We start from the raw sequence: 19,316 nt of genomic DNA on the forward strand, positions 1-19,316 counted from the left end.
CTTTACAAGCGGTGAAATCCGTAAAAAAAAGGCACGCGTCGCCTTGATATCGGCATAATTATAAAAACTTTTTCCATAATTTATATTTCAAAATTTAACACTAACAACAATTACGTAAATTAATATAGTAATCAATAATTACCAATAAAAAATACTCCATCTTATTTCATCATAGTTATTATTATATTAGTTTTAAAAATGAATAATTTGACATTAAAATTGGCTTTTGTATCTACCTTTTTGATAGAAAATGAATTCTCAATAGAGTACTGGGACAGTCTGCAGTCACCTTTAACTTAAATACGAGTGTATACCTATTGCCTAATAAACTCAATAGGTTAAGGTCATATCAACTTAATAATAAATAAGCCAACATTGATAATATGTAGAACCAAATCTTGAGGAAAATCAACTGTTCAAATAACTCAAATTTATAATCGATAGAAAAGTAAAACGGGTTAAGGTTATAAACTACATTTAGTTATTTAATTACATTTCTAATTTAAGATTAGGTATGTATAATAAGTACTTTAAAAGTTAATTACCGCGTTGGTCTAGTGGTTAGCCTATACAGCTTGTGATCACGAGGACCTGGGTTCGAGTTCTGGATAGGGCTATAAAGTAAGCCCTAAGCCAGCCAACCAGCATTGGTGCCGCGTGGTGGGTCTAAGCTCCATATCTGCTTTAAGGAAAAAGGACTGGCCTGGTAGTGTGCCGATAAAATATGCTGATAATGATGAGATAACTACTTTAAAAGTTAGCCCTCCTGTGCGATTTTACCTGATTTTAAGACGCGAGGATGCAGTCTACGATTTTATCATCGTACCTTGAAGGTTTTGACGTTTTACAAGTTACCATGGTCGAAGTATTTTAGGCAAGTTTAGGACCAAATAGACCCTATAGACCGAAGCACAACAATGCTTCTTAACAGTAGTAGTAAGTAGAATTCTTTGACGAGTTCTGTCACAAATAAATCTACTAAGTAGTTACTCTAATTTACTACCACACAAGACTCTACCTTTACCTATATAATTTTTGTGTTGAATCTTTTCCCTTCTTTCAGAAAGAGAGTAGGTAACCTCGTAAAAGTCCATTGAATTGATGAATGATGAAATTCCTAAATAGATTCAAACTGAGCATCGAAGCGAAGACCTATTTCAAAACGCATTCACTTCATTCTAATTTACTGCCAGATAAGACTCTAGCATTACTTATCTAATTTTTGTTTTGAACTTTTCCCTTCTATCAGAAAGAGAGTAGGTAACCTCGTAAAAGTCCATTGAATTGATGAATGATGATATTCCTAAATTGATTCAAACTGAGCATCGAAGCGAAGACCAATTTCAAAACGCATTCACAAGTGCATTAAACAATCGTGCACATTTTGGCGCGGCATCGACAGAACATTCAGAGTTTGACGTAGTGCTAGGAGTGCCCGTCAGACATTAACCAGCTGCGCCCGTCGACTGCATCCATTAGATACTGCCTATTTGGTTTGTGCGGGTTAATATGAAACTATATTATTATTTACGTGGATAATCTATATCTATACTAATATAATAAAGCTGAAGAGTTTGTTTGTTTGTTTGTTTGAATGCGCTAATTTCAGCAACTACTGTTCCGATTTGAAAAACTCTTTCAGTGTCAGATAGCCCATTTCTCGAGGAAGGCTATAGGCTATATATATTATCCCTGTATTCCTACGGGAACGGGAACCACGCGGGTGAAAGCGCGGGGCGTCTACTAGTAATCCATATATCTTATAAAAATATAAGATTTTTTTGTTTGAAAATAAGTCTGTCAGTCTGTCTGTCTGTTTACCTTTACCTTTTTGTGTACATTTTTAGAAATTAAATATAACGCGTCTCAAACGGTGAGGTGAAAACATTGTAAAAAAACTTGCACATCTTTTGAAAACCTTGAGAATTTTCTTACTCTACGTGTTTCAAGTCTGCCAATCCGCATTGGGCCAGCGTGGAGGACTATTGGCTTAAAACTTGCTTACTTCAGATTTTAACAATTAATTATATATGTAGACACCTACTTCTGATAAATCAAAATAACAAATGAAAAAAATAAAAAAATAGAATGCTAATTTCAACTAAGTATTAGCCGGTTGAATTGTTAGGAGGAGGATGAACTCCACACCCCTGTTCGGAGGTAATTTTACAAGGGTACCATGTTTTTTCTGTTATTGAACCGTATAAAATCAATGTTGCGTTGCAAAACGAAATGAAACAGGAATTAATCTAAAGAAGTGCAATAACAATTGGATCAATAACTTGCAGTATCTAGCAAATTATATAAGTACATATATCAGTGGTCATCCATAATTTTAAAGGGACAACATATCTATCCCACGTTTGTATTAATATCGTGAAAGTTAAACAATGTATCCGAACCGATACATCCCTAAAGACGTGTGTGCTTTTCCCATCCGCAGCGAGCCGTCTCACCCAACTCAAATTCCCCGGACATTTGGACACTGTTTCTAATTAGATAACCGTCTATGTACCTACTTGCCAATCCATTGTTCTCTATACCTACGCTTTTTGTAACTCTCGCTTGAACTAACCAATTGCTTTGTAACTTTATGAATACATTAAAACATTGCATTGCATGAACGAAACAATATAATTAATATGAGTCATATTATTTAAATAGATTTTTTTCTTATAAGAACCTATAGAATAAGAACCTGTGATATCTAGACCGTCGTATTTATTAAATAAACTAACGGAAATAGTTTTTTTTTTAATTATTTGACTCTAAATATATTTCTTTAAATGGTTGATAGCCGTTTGTTTTTTACTAACCTTTAAAAAAGTTAAAGAAAAATAGTGTTTACATCAATTTTTTATCATCAAATCACGCCTCTGTAACACTGATTGAAGCGATCAACAAGTCGACACTGACGAATTGGTCGACATGTTTTGATCCATAGCAGTTAACGTTAGGTAGGTGCATCTAAACAAACAACCATCGTATGGGCTACTAACAGCTGTTTGCAGTCTTAGGCTGCCCACAATCCACAAACACTCACTTTGAATTCAGAGACCACTGTGTATTAAGTAACTAGCGGTCCGGTCAAACATCGCTTTGACTTATTCCCTACCTCTATTCCATTCTACTCCCACCCTACCCCTACCCTAACCTACCCTACCCCTACTCAACCCCTATCCTAACCCTATCCTACCCTTACCCTACCGCTACCCGAAGTATCCTATGTCTGACAGTTTATAAGCTACCTTCCCAACGTTCTTGAGTTGAGCGGCCACTACGCGACTAATACCTACGTACATTTTTAAACTGTTGATATCTTCCTAATTGAATAATTCAAAAAGTTGAATAAAGGTATTGAAGTAGTCTTGAATCTGGAGTCTTTTATTTTGGTAAGAAATAATACCAAGATACAAATAAAGACCATTTTCTAACGGCGGCATTTCCATTATTTTTTAAAAATAAAAGAACACTTATTGTGTTATAACTATACCTAGTAGTTAGGCATATGCTGTCGGGACACTTTTTGTAAAAAAACGGTGTGTGCTTCACAGTTGTAGTACATTATTTTATTCTGGCAGTGGCATCAATAGTTTTTGCAGCGCACGCAATGTAAACAATATTTTAGATAATAAAAAATTTAATAAAAAAAATACAACCGACTTCAAAACCTAAAAACGTACCCACTAAACTAAAAAGCGAAAAATAACATCATAATATGTTCTACCTGCTGATCAGTATGAAGGCGGTGCTAAGCCGGTGATGTATTAATTCAAGCCATGTGAGAATATCTTATAGATTTAAATTTTGCAGTCAGTGTTGTTTCATGGGGTTCTGTCAGAAATGGCTTAAATTAAGACAACACCGGCTAAGCACCGCCTTCATACTGATCAGCGGGTAGAACATATTATGATGTTATTTTTCGCTTTTTAGTTTAGTGGGTACGTTTTTAGGTTTTGAAGTCGGTTGTATTTTTTTTATTAAATTTTTTACTATTTTTCCATTTTTAGTGTAAAATTTCATCTCAAACAATAACATCAGACCCCTAATGACAGTCACAACCCATCTTGGTACAAAATTCTCAGCAATACAAATTAATCAAGCCCAAGCACAAGGCAGCTACCGTAAACCATTAAGGGGTTTCCTTAATTGACAATTGACCTTGGTCTTCATCATCAGACCCCTAATAACAGACACAACCCATCTAGGTAGAAAGTTCTCAGCAATACGAATTAATCAAGGCCAAACACAAGGTAGTTACTGTAAACTGTTAAGGAGTTCCCTTAATTGTCCTTGGTCTTCATCACCAAACCCCTAAATGACAGTCACAACATATCTATGTGAAAAGCTCTCATTAATACAAATTAATCAAGCCCAAACACAAGGAGGAGGCCGCCGAGGAGTTCCCTCGTCTGTTTCATGGCTCCATCATCAGATCGATTTTAAACCTTCATGAAATTATAGTGCTTAAAAGTAGTAAATGGAAAAGTATACGAACACACTATACACTCATATAAATCTCGAAAGTTCCTCAATTTCTCCAGGATTCCATCATCAGATCTTGACATGATGGCAATGGGACCAAATGGGGACTATACCGTTTCAAACAAAAAAAGAATTTTTGAAATCGGTCCAGGCGTCTTTAAGTAATCGGTGTACATACATAAAAAAAAAAAAATACCGACCGAATTGAGAACCTCCTCCTTTTTGAAGTCGGTTAACAAAAGTGAAAGAATTTTTCAAATCGGTTCGGTAGTTTTGGAGCCTATTCATTACATACAAACATACAAAAAATCAAATCTTTCCTCTTTTTTAATATTAGTATAGCTAGGTATATATTAACTATCACTATTAATTAAAGTAGAGTAATACAGAAATGTTAAGTAAGTAGATTTAATTAGAAAGCCTGGAATTGCAAGAATTTAATCATACATTAAGTGTACATATTAGCTAATACACGTTTTTTAGATCTACGATTGAATGATGTGACGAGCATTATAATAGTGTGATTTATTTCTTCCATTTCTATATGCCGCCACAGACTCCACGATTGGCGTGGGAAGTAACGAGGAAAGTTTACAGGGAAGTTATGTGGCCACGTTACTCGTCCTGCCGCGAAATAACTCACTGATATTGCGCGAGTACTTACGCGAGCAGTATGTGGCCGGGCAGGGCATCGCGGCAGAGCGAGGAGCATAGTGTGAAGGCCAGTAAACATCGCGGCAGATCGAGGACTTGTACATATGTTTTCTGTGGCGAGGAGCAAAGTGTGACGGCCAGGACAAAGCATCACTAAACCATGCTCGATAGCTACGCTATTTTACATTAAATTACTAAAAGGCTATCTACTTTAGAACTATAAGTACCCACCTACCTATGACCTAGCCTCCGTGGCGCAGTGGTATGCGCGGTGGATTTACAAAACGGAGGTCCTGGGTTCGATCCCCGGCTGGGCAGATTGAGATTTTGTTAATTTCTCCAGGTCTGGCTGGTGGGAGGCTTCGGCCGTGGCTAGTTACCACCCTACCGACAAAGACGTACCGCCAAGCGATTTAGCGTTCCGGTACGATGCCGTGTAGAAACCGCAAGGGGTGCGGATTTTCATCCTCCTCCTAACAAGTTAGCCCGCTTCCATCTTAGACTGCATTATCACTTACCATCAGGTGAGATTGTAGTCAAGGGCTAACTTGTAAAGAATAAAAAAAAAACCTATTATACCAAGTAAATAACAGTGAAATATCCAACAAGAAATAAAATATTAAATATTATTTTAGAATGACGAGTAATCTACTCGTAAAAGAGAAAAAAAAACATTATCTAAGATCAACCACGCCGCACAGTTTAAAAATATTAACTACAAATAAAAAAGAACAAGAAACGATAATTAATATTTATAATTATTATATAGTAAAACATTCATTTTAATGAGTTGTTTTGCTACACTATCAATAAAAATAATAAATATCGATACATCGAACGAAAAAATCGTTATTCGGTTCGTCGATAATTTTACAAATTCGCAACAAACGAGCGGGCATTACGGAACCCATAATACACATTAATTTTACCAACATCACATGTCAAACTCGATATCAACGTATTAACTTTATTTAGCCATTAATCTTAGAGTTCGTTTTCTTTTTTTGAAACCGATTTTGTAACAATATTTAAGTTTAAGCGATACCATGTTAAGGCGAATCATCACATTAGCATGTACCACGATTAACTTTAGTACAAATGCATTATATTGATAAGTTAGTTTAAGTTCCCTATTGTATTCATTATTCAATGAAAAAAATTAATTGATAAAGTACTTATATCACACGATTTATACATACTAATATTATAAAGACGAAAGTTTGTTTGTATAAGTATGTTTGTTCCTCCTTTACATTGTAGCTCCTTAACTGATTTGGCTTAAATATCGAATGAAGATAAATTAAAATTATATCATGGATTAACATACAACATAGGCTACTTTTTATTCCGTACATATCCATGTTATCTGTGGGATTTGTGAATGAAGTAGTTTAAAAAGTTTAAAATATTTTGTGAAGAAATATAGATTTGTTCATAAGCAAATAAAAAAATCAGTTTTTGCTTGTTAAGATCACTTTATATTAAATGACTAGCTAACGCCGCGCGGTTTTACCTGCGTGGTTCCGGTTCCCGTAGGAATACGGGATAATATAAAGCCTATAGCCTTCCTCGTTAAAAGGGCTATCTAACACTGAAATAATTTTTCAAATCAGACCAGTAGTTCCTGAGATTAGCGCGTTCAACCAAACAAACAAACAAACTCTTATAATATTAGTATAGATTACTAAACGTTTATTCTCATACAAAACTATTGAAGCGAACTAAATGAGGTTCTCTACAAAAAAAAACATGCAAATAAATATTTGGAGCGCTATGATAAATCTCGATAGGTTCGTAGATATTTCTAAATTTGACATTCGACATGAATGCGGAAAGTTAATTAAAATATTTAATGAAAGCCCGTTTTGTTAGTGGGAGCCGATGACACGAACAAATGATATTAAATTAACGATCCGAGGTGGGCGTAATCATATCTGTACGAACATTGCTGCGGTTGCGGTTCTTTTATACTGCACGGTGACGATACGACATTGTTTTATAATTCTTTGACAAATGAGTCCTTGACTACGATCAGACCTGATGTTAAGAGCGCGCAGCGCGTCGGTACGATATGGATAAAATTCGAAGCGCAAACGAGACGCCGAATTATGACTTTCACGTGAGTGAAAAGCACGGAGCGATTGACGCGACGCAAATATGGCGTGAGCGCCAAAACCATTTTTACCTAATTGCAAGTAAATTAAACAATATAACGAAAAACAAAATGGCCATGTTGAAGATATACCTATACCTAATTTTCTATACAAAACAAAAATTAAGAAAATAAGTTTGCTTTTCCTGAGATTGAAAGCAAAATGTGAGCAAAACATGTATTTAAAAAAAAAATAAACTACCGAGAAAAGTTTTACAAATTGTGTAATTTGTATAGTCATAACGAAGCTAACACTTTGAAATATCATTTACCCAAATATCAGGCTCCTAACTTTTCCAGAATCTGAGATCCAGAACCATTTGTAACTACCAAATTACATATTGCACACTCTTAAGTGATGATGCAGTGTAAGATCGAAGCGGGCTTACTGGAAAAAGGCACGACATAATTCTACCTGTACCTCCGACGGTTTCTACACGATATCGTACAGATGAAATGAAAAAAACATTACGATTTGTCGTTAAATGTAAAAGCAATGAAAATGTCAGCGAACGTGTGTTAACCTCGAATTTAATTTAACACACTTTCGATTGATAGAAAATGTTAAAATAAATAGATATTTAAATTATGTGCACATTTAAAAATGATAATAAATTTGTATTCGACTTAGTTTGTTAACATTTTTCATACAATATTGGGTACATTCATGTTTCTTAAATATACTCTACCAACTATACTATTTTACGCAATTGTTTTTCACAATATTTTATATGAATATGTTATTGGTATTAATAAGCGAATATAATATTTTTTGCATATTTTGAAACTATGTACTTCCTAATTATTTACCGTGAATTATTTACACAATAGGTACCAAGTAGAATACGAATTAAATGAGTTCCAAGATTTTTGTTAACCCAAGAAAAATTTTTTTTTAGTTGTTTTGTGCTCCTTTTCCCTACATTTTGCGTTAGGTACCTACCACATTAACCATAATTACAATTAATTCATTAATTAGGTTTATACTCTCATATAAATAATGTCGCTGGCCCATATATTATTACTTAAGTAATTGATAAATACTACAAAATAAAGTCAAAATTGTATAAAATTCAAAACAATAATGATAAATTCGGATATAGATATTCTTTCACGATATAAATCTATAAACCACATAAAATAAGCTGTAATAGCTTACCTAAGTGTAGACAATGATTTTTTTTGATATTTATAAATTTGAAATACTTTATTATTTTATCTGTGGTCTAAATTAGGTAAAGCACTCTGCGGTAAAAGTTGTACCAACTCTGTGTTAAACCAAAGTGGTGTGTTACTGAAAAACAATAGTTTATTTGTTGAAAACATGCATTAAGAAAGAAATAAGTAGATACCTAATAATTAATTCAAAAGGCCTTCAATTACCCAACATTACTCTTTCACATATTCACTCATATCATTAGAATCTTGTTTCGAAAAAATATTCAGGATCAATTTAGAAACCTCCCGTTATACAACGGTTAAATTAAAACTCATTTATTCCTGGAATATGTTTAAGATAATTCAAAGCATTGTGGGAGCGATAACATCGGACCCCGATAGAGGAGCCACGACAGCCTTTCGATATACCAAACAAATTGACGTCTTCAAAGGAAATTAGTGACATTTAGAATATCGATGAACAAGATTTATCATTAAAAGGCATTCTACAGACGGAGCAACGCACAAGTTAGAAAAATTTCCGAATTAGTCAAAGTAGAGTAAAATGTTGAGTAGATTTTAATGTTGAGTAAATCAGCATTATTGTACGATAATGTAAAGGAATAAACATAAGGTGCGTAGTTTAATGTTTTGTTTGAATATAATCACACAACTGTGTAAATCATTTGCGCTTGTAATTGGAGCGATAAAAAATCCTAGTGACATCCATATCCCGTATTTAAAATAAACTTTCGAATAACTATATTAACTAAGATTGAAGTTGCACGTAGATCCATTAAAATTTTTAGAACAATTAAATTAGCTATTAAATATAATTGACAGTTGCTAAATGAGGCAATTTGGACTTGTCAAGATTTACAAGAGAACCAACCAAAAACTCTATCTTAACCGAAAAATGCATATAGAGTCGGCGATTAATAAAACTATGTTCAATGTTGATACATAGAGTAAACATTAGCTATTTACGAATTTCCTACTGTCGCAACTCGAGAATAGAAGTTTCTTCGTCTGTGGCACGCCTAAGTGAATACAACCGGTAGTTGTATATTAATATAACTGTTTTCTTATTAATAGCTTTTAAGTTCCTTTTTATTTCAAACACGAGGTCTAGTTTATTGCATAAACTGTGTTTAGAAATAGATAATTAATTGGTACAAAAATATTCGTAAACGACATTCAAATTTTACGAATTGAGGTTATCTACTCATATACCAACATAGGTTTAAGTACGTACTTATTGTAAACTAAATAATATTATTATAAATGCTATAAATCTGTCTGTATGTTTGTCGTATTTTCGCGTATTGACCACCAGTTTTAATAAGTAGCCTACATTATACCGCGGGCCTTGGAGAAGGACAGAGGCAACCTTTGTCTTTTTGGTCTACAAAACGATTGATGAAAAATCTATTAACAGTATTATAATAAACTAGCGGAGACTTCGTCGTGAAAATCAATGTAAACTTTCAACCCCTTTTTCATCACTTAAGGGGTTGAATTTTAAAAATTCTTGAATCACGTTATTATTATACTTTGTATATTTTTTATGATTTATAAAGAAATTTTTAAAACTGTATCTCTAAAAATGAAGGACTTTCGATACAAACTTTCAACCCCTATTTCACCCCCCTTTTTATTTTAGAGTCAAAGTAGCCTCTGTATTGCTCTTTTCAAGTAGCCAAAATTCATCTTGATCGGTTCAGCGATTTAGCCGTGAAACAGACAGACAGACATACTTACTTTTACATTTATAATAATATTATAGTATAGATTTAGTGTTAAATAGTTTTAAGTAAATGCTTTGTCCTCCAACCATCGAAGCTATTTATAAGACTTTAATTATTTTATTTTATTTTTAAGACATTACATCTTTTAGATTAACTGGTCTTCATGTAAGATTGGCTGAAACAGACAAATATCGGTCAAAAGAAATTTTAGTTCGTAACCGAAAGCGTAATGTAAGAAATCAAGATCATGTGCCTAGTGGGAGTTTTCAATATTTTCACACTGTTACTATCGCGTTAACGTAAACGCAAATTTATATGGAATTGAAACAGTTGTGCAGTAGTGCCACTAGATGGAGCTGTTTTTTTTTTATATTCTTTTACAAGTTAGCCCTTGATTACAATCTCACCTGATGGTAAGTGATGATGCAATCTAAGATGGAAGCGGCCTAACTTGTTAGGAGGAAGATGAAAATCCACACCCCTATCGGTTTCTACACGACATCGTACCGGAACGCTAAATCGCTTAACGGTACGTCTTTGTCGGTAGGATGGTAACTAGCCACGGCCGAAGCCTCCCACCAGCCAGACCTGGACCAATTAAGAAAACCTCAATCGGCCCAACTGGGGATCGAACCCACCGCGCATACCACTGCGCCACGGAGGCCGTCAAGAAGGCCGTGTTTCAATTCCTTAGAAATTCGCGTTTACGTTAACGCGATAGTAACAGTATGAAACTGCCACTAGGCCCTTATTTGCTTATTTATGTACCGAGACATGTAAATAAAACAACAATCAGCCCTAAATCAAGGCTGCACTTTCACCGGTTGCGCAAGAAACTGTAAAGGGCATACAAAATTCCATCCCAACAATACGCCGCCATGATTTCTCTAGTATTTTTTAGTTTCATAGAAAGTCGTGCGCGGTCACGGCGCATTATCGCATAAACCAAATCTCAGTATGAACATTAAAATGTTACATGCTGTTCTTTATTAAGGCAGTTTAAAAAAAAAGCAGTTCATACGATGGTCAGCAGATAGCGGTGAAAGGCACCGTTACTATAATAGCCACTTGAAAACCACCTAGTTACTTTGAATTACATGAAATATGGTTTGTGGTTCGGATAGGTTTATGTCTACGTCTATGTTCTACCTTAGTAATGTTAGGTATAAGTTTACCTACCATATAAAATTATATGCAAAGTCAATTATTTTTCATTTAAATAAGTCAGAGGTTTTGGAGAGTCAACATTAACTAACCGGTCACCCTCGTCTTTAAACTTTGGTATTCGTGAGTTTTAGTATCAGTGCTTTTCAAATAATCGTTCATCGCCTATTTATTCATCGTAGGGGTAGAATATAATTTTAGTAATTGATTATTATAAAGAAATGCAAAACTGATATATAATAATATCACCTATTTTCAGGAATAGTTTTTAGACAAACTGTTCATATAGCCATTCATCAAGACATTTTATTTTATGATGTTTTTGCAACAATAGTTACAAGCAATTCTTCTCAAAGATCTCTTAAATTAAAATACAAAACATAATTGACATATGTGCAACTTGATTTTGCATTTTTGACGAAACAACAGAGACAAAACTCTAAACAGTAAATTGGCATTTCTCTCTTAAGGTTGCAATTAAATTATTAAGTAAAAGAATCACTTCAAACACATCATATAATCAACTCAAGTTGACGTAGAAATAAAATGGATACAATTACATTAACAGTCGATTTGCATTGCTTAGATAACACCTCATTTATATTTAATAAAAAATACGTTATACCTAAATAATTATATTAGGTACAATCGAAGTTATTCAGTTGATAATATACAAGTTGACGCAGCAAAATAGGATCACTATTATTAACGTTAAATACAGTAGGCTTATTCCCTATTTTTGACATATTATGCTAGATGACATATACGAAATTGAGATTCTATATGTAACAAATGTCATGCGGAGCCACTGGTAGATAACATATAGAAGATAGATGACATTTTGTCAATTGATTTGATGTTTATTTTAATAGGTTGATCATAAAGACCAAAATAGTGAATAGGCCAGCAGATCACCAAATTGATAGTTACCAAAAACATATTTTTTAGCCGTGACAGTCACATTGTCACACAAATGATAGGCAAATAGAACAATGAGCATAATGGACGCGAATAAAACGTGGGCCGTGTTTATTCAATGATTTTCATTGTCACGCTCGTTTATTAAATCCACAGAACTTATAGACTGAGTGCTTTGTTCATAATCAGTGTAAAACGATTAACGTGTGGATTTCTATCGAGATAGATAATAATTATATTATAATACCTGACTAAAGCTAGAAGAAATTTTAAAACTATAACGGTTTTGGTTCTTCATAAGAGGTATTTTAGAAAAACTGGGCTTAGCTATGGCTTCGCTATTAGGTTATGACTGATTCTCAAAAAAACTGAGTTGAAAGTTTAGTATTAATTTTCATAAGATTTTATATTTTATAGGATTTTTGGAAGATTTTCAATTCTGAACATAGGATCCGGAAGAAGATTAGAATTAGTATTAGTAACTATGTACATGTAAAAAGGTAATTTTCTCTATCTGGAAAGTTAAGAATATTTTTTCGATTGATTATTACTTAAACTTCTTTTCATATATAACGTATTCATAATTACCTACTTGAAACATTTATTTTAATTGTAAAAGTTAAAATGAAAAAAAAAAGAAAGCTTTCGACTTCAATTACCGACACCTTCGAAGGTTATGGTAATTTTATCGATGACCTATTACGACGATGGGGTATTTATTCCCATAATTGTGACAATGAATAATATGTCTGATGTTATTAAGGTGGAATTCATTGAAAATAACTTTAACAAACATTGTATACAATTATAAAATTCTAATAACGAAATGTAAGGTGTTCAATGGAACATTTATAACGATTAAATCCAGCGCTGGATTGTTAATGGATCGAATAAACAAAGTGAATGAACTTACTGATTTACTTCAATATCAAAAGGTATATCAAGAAATAATAAAAAATATAAATAAACCTTTAATAATAAAGTTAATTCCCTGTTTTTTTTCAAAAGGACTTTTTTACCTTTTTTGACTTTTTTACTTTTGCATTGTCAGTTGTATATTTGTTATCTAGTTGTACGTTTCTAGTTATTTCTCCAAATTTAATTATCATTTATTTTAATTAGGCTTAGTTTTCAAGCACTTTTGCAACGTCAGATCTGTTTGTACTGACAACTTGATTAGTGACTCTACTACCGGTCCGAAAGATAGGATCTGCTGAGAAAGATGCCGATAATAAACACAACAGTTGCTCCAATAAGAGTAGCAAACTATAAGAAATTTAAACCTTAAAACATTAATATCATTTTTTTTTGTATTGCTAATTAACTATTCGTATATCTAAACAAAACTGTGCAAAATCGAAAAATTTGGAAATCCCCTCAAAATACCTACCTAAGTCTAAAATTGGAATAATATAATATATATACCTAGGTAAATTATAACGTGTGGTAATGATGAATCAAAAATACCTAATTATAAAAACCTCGGGTTATTTCTGTATTTCAGTCCACCTGATTTTGTTTACATCTCGTCATTTCTTTCAATTAAAATATCTAGATAACAGATTTTTTCCCACATTAATGGTAATTTTATTTTATCTCAATAGATAGATAAGCCGAAAATAGCTGCCATTAATATTACAAATATCAACATCATTTCGCGATGATTCATTATTATCATTAGAATTTATTGTCAATCTGTACGTAAATACATTTTTGGGGGCGACGGTAAAAAATGATTAACAACCATTTTAAGGCGGTGCTAAAACCTCTACAGTTATCTACAACTCTATTTCGTTTTTTTCTAACTGTTCAGTAGTTTGATTAATGACTAAAACCCTTAAAGTACCTGCTTTCGGAAAGGTGAGGGGTATAAGAAATCAACAAAATTTATGTCCGTCTGTGTTAATGTCTGTATCAATTCTAGTAATTTGATTCAAGGCGACGACATCAATACAGCTGTTCTGTGTTATTTGCATTTTTTAACGTAGGTGTTCGCATAATTAAAGAAATACTTTCTTAGCAATTTTATATTGTGAAATATTTGTTTTCTATATATTTTATATCTTTTTTAATTGGCGATAACTTTTGATCGTCACAGACAACCTACGCATAAGTAATTATCTTCGTATTTACATAAATATTGGTTTCTTTTAATTTTTATGCAAAGTTTGGAATTTTTCCGTTTTAACGTTTACCTACTAAATTAATTTTTATTTTTAATATTACGTTGTTATGTTTTAAAATTACCTAAGTAGGTTTATACCTACCTAGGTAATTTATTAAGTTATAGCAATTTATGTTGCACCTATGTCCACGCTCAACGAAGTTTATAGTTCTTAATAAATATTGAAAATATTTAAAAATATTATATTACAACTCACCTAAAATATATTACGTAAGTAATCCAAAACGGAAGAAAAAACATCCATCAAAAAGAAAAAAAAAAATTAAGATGCACAAAAAATGTCAACCAAAAACTTCCACTGGTCAAATGGTTAATGTCTTCACATCACAATTGTTTAATGTATTAAATACACGTATCTAATATCACCTCATTCTTGCCATAATTAAATGATATATTCCAACCTGGTCCATTAGTGTCCAATTTATTTTTTCCACTCGTCAAATAGAGTTAGCATTCCGTCTAGTCGGGACCACCAAACCGCGGCCGATATTTTATTCATGTCGGTGCCCCTCAGAACGATTTTCAACGAAGCGCATCTAATTGCGAACATGATAAATAAATACTCGAAACATGTCACAAATCAATCGGGAGACAGGACTTGCCGGAAGTCAAGTTCAAGTGCGCGAAAAACTTTCAAACGAAAAAAAAAAACGAAACACTTTTCAGAGCCGAACGGTAACACTGGAGAGCTGTCCTTTTCGCACGTAAACAAACTGTCAACAATTTCACGAAATTACATCGGCCTGTGTTTAATGAACGTCTGAACCCGCATTGAGCTAGCTGTCAAATCTACGAGCCGTCATAGTCCGCTGCCATGAGTGGGTACGCACACAGGCGCGCGCGTGCGACTATGGACACCAACACACTGACAGCCTCCAGCCGAGCGCGAACGTACGGGCACACACACAAGCTCACTTCATGATTCATACACGCAACACGCTTGTGTTGGTGCGGGTGGGAGTGCGAACATGCAGCGTGCTTTTAACGCGGCCAGACGAAATGATGCTTAAATGCTAAAGGGAATGTGAACTGTATCGGTTTTACAAAATGGCTGGTTATAAGTGACGGTACACGCGCCTATGTGGCCGATCACATGAAAGATTATCTGAATGCGTGTGAACGCATGCAGCGTTGCGCTACGGATGGGCGGGAAACGGTATAAGAGATACGTTTTTGCTTATACGTGATTGCTATCGAAAGAATGATTTCTTGCTTAATATTCATACGAGCTTAATTAGGAATAACGTGATGAACGGTTAAATCCCACCAACTTAGAAAATAATAATGTCTAAACTAAATTTTTAGTCATCTGATAGAGAAAGAAAGAAAGTGTTAACTGAACACACAATTACCTACCTAATAAAAAGTGACCACTAAAATTTTCTTTCAACTTTATGAGAATAAGGAAAGATGTTTATGTAAAGTTACACCTATGTATCTATAGATGACTTCCCTTTGATTTCAGCTGTCGCTAACACGTGCATATTCAAAGCTCAGTACTGTGGCCGCGCGAAGTTGAAATACGACTTTATGTAAATGAAGATTGAACTGTTTATCGCGTGGCGGGTGCGTGCCAGAGCGAACGATCACTGGAGTAAATGGCAATTTAAATTTCGAATTCATTTCCGTCAGCTGACTGTTGAGTTGCCGATAGTTGGTACGAAGGACTCCCAACTTACCTGAAACAAAAGAAAAAAATACGTTACAAAATGTCACATAAACAAAAATTAGTTAATACATTTCATATGGAAACAATTGCCTAAAATTTTAATTTAATAACTACAAAAACCAAAAGTGAATTTTCCCAGTTGATAAAATTTCCAGCAATAGCGATTTTTAAAATGGAAAAAATCGAAATCTTTGATTTATTGGATCACAAATAGATAGAAGTGTATAACAACCACCAGCTATAGTGAAAAATTTAAACGAAATTTTTGAAGAATTGAAGATGACGGTATTGAATGTAGGTACCTACATAAACAAGTATGTAACATGGACACAGGAATAAAAAGCATCTCAACAGAGTTCTTGTTTCTTTATCAAATGACCTGCCGGTCATTAGCTCTGATATGAAGCGGTCAAGAGTATCTAGCTGCTGATAAGTGGGTCAGTGCAGTAGGGAACATACTTTATGGTCAAGTTCATTGGAGTCGTAAAGTATGACGTAGAATTGATAACAATATCAAGAGATCTTTGACAAGGCACGGTTTTATGTCTCTTAACATAAATCAATATAACGACAGTTTTATTAATATTATCTTGTACAGAAATAAAAATAAATTGCTAATCTCGCTTAACCTCAAAAACATCTTGATCAAATTCTGTTCTTTTTTGTTTATAAAAAAGATTAATAAAAAAAACCGAAAACAAAATTTTGGATAATAATGATTTACATAGGATTTGCCAATTACTAAAGTTACTATAGTAGGTAGTAGGTTTCTTAAATTACTAAGTAGAATAATAATATGTCGATACCAACATTTAAAAACATCTGTGTAGTAGTAGGTGATCAGAAATACGTAAAAGAAATTACATCGAATTAAAATGTTTATAACAATTTATCAAATGTAGAGAATAACTATGTAATTAGTAATTTTCTGAATAAACTTCCAACGTTTTTATAGACGATATACTGTCAAAGCTAAAAGATATGCTATTAATTAACACTAAAATGAAATACAAATTTGAATTTGGTTACAATAATGCTAATTATTTTTACCCAAAGAGCTACGTATACCTGAGAAACGAACCCATTCGCAACAATGTAAGTAATTGTCTGCAATCATAATATTTATCAAGCTGACAGCCTAAACGTATAGACGTCAATAAAAATAAACGTTGAATTATATTAGTTATAGTACGTAATAAATATATCTGAGAAATAATTAAAACGATACGAATACGAACCAGTGAAAGGTGAATAAGCTGTATTCGTAAACAAAGGTTGAATGGAATTAATAAAAAACAATATACTGCATCTCTTATCAATTGTGTTGAAAACATTGGCTTCTGATATCTCTACATTATTAAAGAATAATGTTTACAATAACGGTTAACAAAGTGAAAGATTTTCAACTGCAAATCTAATACAGCTACAAATAGATACGCCAGTAATCCTGAACCAGATGCAACCTACAAAAATGAATAATGGAACATCTTAATTGACAGTGGTTTGACCACGCAGTAATTGGCAACTGGACACAGTCATCCTCTAATAAATAACAACAACCGACATACACTTTTAAAGGCGTAACCACTTCACAGTCGTAATGAAGATGTTAACAATTTTCCACGAGGCGAGTATGATATATATACCGTGAAATTTTAGAAAATGGACCCCCGTTACTTCGGTATACCCTGAGAGAGTTATTACAATAATATATTTACCAAACACGCTCCTATTATTACGTTTTCATGTACTCGTTTACGCATAAATTAAAAAGATGCCAGTTTTCTTTTGTCCCAACCCTTATTTGGTATTCATATTTGATATTTTGGATAATACAATAGGACGCGCTTTGAAATTAAAACACAAAACGTGCTCGTAACTTACACGAAAAAACCTGTTTTCAAGCAATGTGTGCTAAAGATACCAATTGTGAAAGAGGCAGTCATTCATGCAATATTTCCTATCAGTTCGCGCGACAGCAAACTAATGTGGACTTTTTCGTTCGAGGAATAAACATTTTATTGTAACGAACTCTTACCCATCACTTCAATTATGGTCATATCGAATGAAATATGAGTTAAGTGAGGGATATTAAAGGGCAAGGGGTTTTAAAATGTGAACTTTGTAATACATACTGCAACGGGGCACCCTTTTTTAATTTGTACCAACTATGGACCGTGGCGAATCGGGGGTTTCGAAATAATCGTACCCTAGTTTTTGTCGACAGATCGAATTTTCGCTTTACCTCACCTAGTCATATATTATTGTACAATTTGACCGGAATTTTCGTGTTTCTTATTGCTTCCGCAACGAATTTCGTGCGACCCACAAGTAGAAAATGATTGAACCTATCGAACATTCGCCGGCAGCGGCCGACTCCAATTTACTTTTTTGGATTAGATACGGCAAACATAATAACATAATTGCTCTAATAACAGACTAACCTCGCCGTGCCTTACAATTCACTTTCCAATTTGGTTCATTTTTTTTACCCCCAGTCTGTCTAAAACTATTATGATTTATTATCAAATTTTCGTGCAGGCAAATTATGGGCTCGTTTTTCGTCAGTGTGCGCGAATGCCGCTTTCTCTTTCCGCCTTTCATTTTACAGTAACATTAGATAAGGACGCAAACATTTCTATTGTATTTCCTCAGAAGCCTTGCGGCTTTACATGGCTAAGACTTGTGGATGAAATGATTTACGAGGCCTTTTCTAATTAACTCGTAGCAACAAAAATAATTAGTTGGATTAACATGTAACGCGATTCATATTTTTCAACATCCCCCCCACCATGCTCATCAGCGTTCGTCTAATAAAAACGTATAACTGGGATTGAAGTTTATTTGATACGGTAGCGACGAAGAACAATGGTAGGTCGAGAACAAGATACCTGAAGTATAATTATCTAATACGAGTAAGTAACCAATTTGCAGTGTTGCGATGTAAAGAATTTTAAAGATTGTTGCCGGATTTAATCAACTCAAAATTAATTATGCAGATTACACATTCGAACAAATTAGATATGAACAAAAAGCTTTTTGGGTTTAATTTGAAGTATGTATATTTCTGGCAAGATTTGGTGTTCTTCGGTTTTTTACCCGAGTAAGAATATTTGGCGTACCAAACTATTAACCAGATTGTCATCCTATGGACAATATATGGGCATTATAATGTCTGAAAAC

General features: G+C 33.6%; 1 protein-coding gene across 9 annotated transcripts in view; it reads right to left on the reverse strand.

Moving 5' to 3' along the window:
• The window catches only part of LOC112057779 (homeotic protein antennapedia), a 301,651-nt gene that overhangs the window by 43,737 nt on the left and 238,598 nt on the right, over positions 1-19,316 (reverse strand). The window contains exon 1 of one of the 9 annotated variants that reach the window (XM_024098321.2): positions 14,661-15,323. The exons of the other annotated variants lie outside the window; for them this stretch is intronic. The gene's annotated coding sequence lies outside the window, so the exon portion shown is untranslated. Of the gene's footprint in view, positions 1-14,660; positions 15,324-19,316 lie in introns of those variants that run through there. 9 annotated transcript variants of the gene reach the window in all.

The sequence above is a fragment of the Bicyclus anynana genome, chromosome 10 (genome assembly GCF_947172395.1).
Source record: "Bicyclus anynana chromosome 10, ilBicAnyn1.1, whole genome shotgun sequence".
NCBI classification, from domain to species: domain Eukaryota; kingdom Metazoa; phylum Arthropoda; class Insecta; order Lepidoptera; family Nymphalidae; genus Bicyclus; species Bicyclus anynana.